Source organism: Nicotiana tabacum, chromosome 22, assembly GCF_000715075.1.
Source record: "Nicotiana tabacum cultivar K326 chromosome 22, ASM71507v2, whole genome shotgun sequence".
Classification (NCBI taxonomy): Eukaryota; Viridiplantae; Streptophyta; class Magnoliopsida; order Solanales; family Solanaceae; genus Nicotiana; species Nicotiana tabacum.
In genome coordinates, this window is record NC_134101.1 from 156,169,098 (window position 1) to 156,172,351 (window position 3,254).

Sequence of the window (3,254 nt, forward strand, 5' to 3'; positions counted from 1 at the left end):
CCAAAAGTGCCTGGTAGCTATATTGATGGTCTCTAAGCTAAATGGACCCATTTTTCCGGATATTGACTATAGAGACCAACTTTGGTCGCTTTATTAATTTAATAATATAAATTTGGCGACCAAAGTTGGTCTCTAAATAAAAAATACATTATTTATTTATTTATTATTAATCACTAAAAAGCGACCAACTTTGGTCTCTAAACCAAATATTATATTTTAAAATCTGGAAACTAGAGACCAATTTCGGTCGCTTTTGTATTCAATTATTTATTTATTTTATTAAACTAGCGACCAACTTTGGTCCCTAAATACATGGATTTAATTTATTTTTTAAATATTAGCGACCAACTTTGGCCGCTATATCACCAGAAATTTTATTTTTTTAATGAAATAGCGACCAAGTTTGGTCGCTTTTTGTAGAAATCTGGGTAAATAGCGACCAAAGTTGGTCGCTATTCTTCAGAAAATTATTTTTTTAAACATGAAAAGCGACCAAATAGAGACCAACTTTGGTCGCTTTTCTGTGTATTATTTTGGCAGAAACTGCCTGTTTTTGCAGCTACACCACCTGCGAGTCATACCAATTTCCTAAATAGGTATTTTATGCCAACAACAACAACAATAAAAAGCAATTAAAAGCAACAAAGAATAAAGTTCAATAGAACTAACACATTAAGCTAACAAAACTAAGTTAACGCTTATTACAAGTCCATTCGAACTAAAGAGAACTAACGCAATAGTAAATTGGTATGTAAATTAGTTCTAACACAATAGAACTAACACAATGTAAATTAGTTCTAACACAATAGAACTAACAAAATAGTATATAAAGTACTGAAGGAGTGTTCTTTCATCATCCTCGTCTGCAAGTTGGATTGCCTCGCTCGGTTCATTAGGTGGTTGACTGCGTATGAATTCCCCCACGTCAGATGTGAAGCGAATTGAACCTATATGAAAAATTATATTGAATTAGTATTTCAAAATTTATATAAAAGCAAATCAAAATATTTAATGAAAAGTAAAAAACTTACATTTATGTAGTCGAGGCTCGACCCTCCTTTCTGAATCAGTCTCTTTCTTCTTCTTTACAATACGAGTTTCATTGAATAGCTCATCTTGCTTCATTGGCATCATAAAGTTGTCTGGTGGCTTTGGTGATTATCCTCGTGGTACTATTACTCGAGATGAACTTTGATACAGAGAATAACTTGGATACGGTACATGACGGAGTGTGTCTTTGATCAATTGTTTATCTCATTAGCTACAATGATAATAAGAAGGCAACGACATGTGTTTCAAAAAAGTGATGGTGTAGGTAGGATTTAACATTTCCTAAGTAGATAAAAGAGGTTAAAACGTGGATCATAAGACTTTATGATGACAAAGATTATAGGAAGTTTTGTGCTCAACTTTCTTCCAAGTCTGATCCGTACAAGATTAATGTGATATTGGATGATATTTCTTCAGATTCAGACAATAATTTTACCGACAAAAGTATGGAAATGCTCTTAAAAAGAATTAAAGGTAAAACGTTTTTCTTGGTCGAGAAGGAAGCTGAAAAATATTTTACCTTTAATTCTTTTTAAGAGCATTTCTATACTTTTGTCAGTCAAATCATTATCTGAATCTGAACCAATATCACATTAAGCTTGTACGGATCAGACTCGAAAGAAAGTTGAGTACAAAACTTCCTATAATCTCTGTCATCATAGAGTCTTATGATCCCCATTTTATGGGAACTGCGACGACCAACGGAAAACCATCCGTCTTCATTAACCTTGTCACTCTCAATCAAACTTCTTTTCCTTACGGAAAATGAAGTACAAAATTCCTCTATAAGCTCTTCTTTTATCTACTTAGGAAATACTAAATTCCTACCTACACAATCACTATTTGAAACACATGCCATTGCCTTCTCATCATCATTGTCGCTAATGAGAATAACAATTAAAGGCACATTCTGCCAGGTACTTTATCTTAGTTATTCTTGGTGAAAGTTCCGTTGCATGTCTAATAACGTCATCAACCTCTTCTACAAAATCCTCCCGCAATCTAAAATTCCAAAACATAAACCAAAATTTCAATTCATATCCTAAAGGTTCAACTCATACCTAAAAGGTTCAATTTATATCCTAAAGGTTCAACTCATACATAAAAGCTTCAATTCATATCCACAAAAGTTCAAGTCATATCCTAAAGGTTCAACTCATACATAAAAGCTTCAATTTATATCCTAAAAGTTATATTCATATCCTACGAGTTTAAACTTAAACTAAAAGTTCAATTTATATCCTAAAAGCTTCAACTCATACCTAAAAGGTTCAATTCATATCCTAAAAATTCAACTCATATACTAAAAGGTTCAATTTATATCCACAAAAGTTCAATTCATATCCTAACAGTTCAACTCATACATAAAAGCTTCAATTTATATCCTAAAAGTTATATTCATATCCTACGAGTTTAAGCTTAAACTAAAAGTTCAATTTATATCCTAAAAGCTTCAACTCATACCTAAAAGGTTCAATTCATATCCTAAAAAATCAACTCATATCCTAAAAGGTTCAATTTATATCCACAAAAGTTCAAGTCATATCCTAGCGGTTCAACTCATACATAAAAGCTTCAATTTATATCCTAAAAGTTATATTCATATCCTACGAGTTTAAGTTCAATTTATATCCTAAAAGTTCAACTCATACCTAAAAGGTTCACTCCTAAAAATTCAACTCGTATCCTAAAAGGTTCAATTTATATCCTACAAGTTCAATTCACAAGAACAAAACCTAAAAACTATAAGTTATATTCGTATCCTACGAGTTTAAACTTAAACTAAAAGTTCAATTTATATCCTAAAAGTGGGCGACTCGTTGTACTCAAACAAGAGCCACGTAACGATTTGCTTAAGGCCTTAAACATTAACATTGTCTTGAACTTTAAGAGAAAATCCAAATATACTATCATGTGTCTATATTAAATATCTACCTATAAACTAATCAAGATTAAACTAAAAGTTAAATTTATACCCTAATATATATCTACCTATGAATCAAGTCTTTGACGTTAAATTAGTATCTATTGCTTACTAAAATATTGAATGAGAAATACTCAATAAAGCCTAGCCTAAATATTCAACCCATACCCTAAATCCTAGATTTCTATAAAATGTTAAATAATGATAAATACAATCTAAACCCTAGGTTTCTATAAAATACAATGTTAAATAATCAATTGAAACACTAATTCTAGGTTGA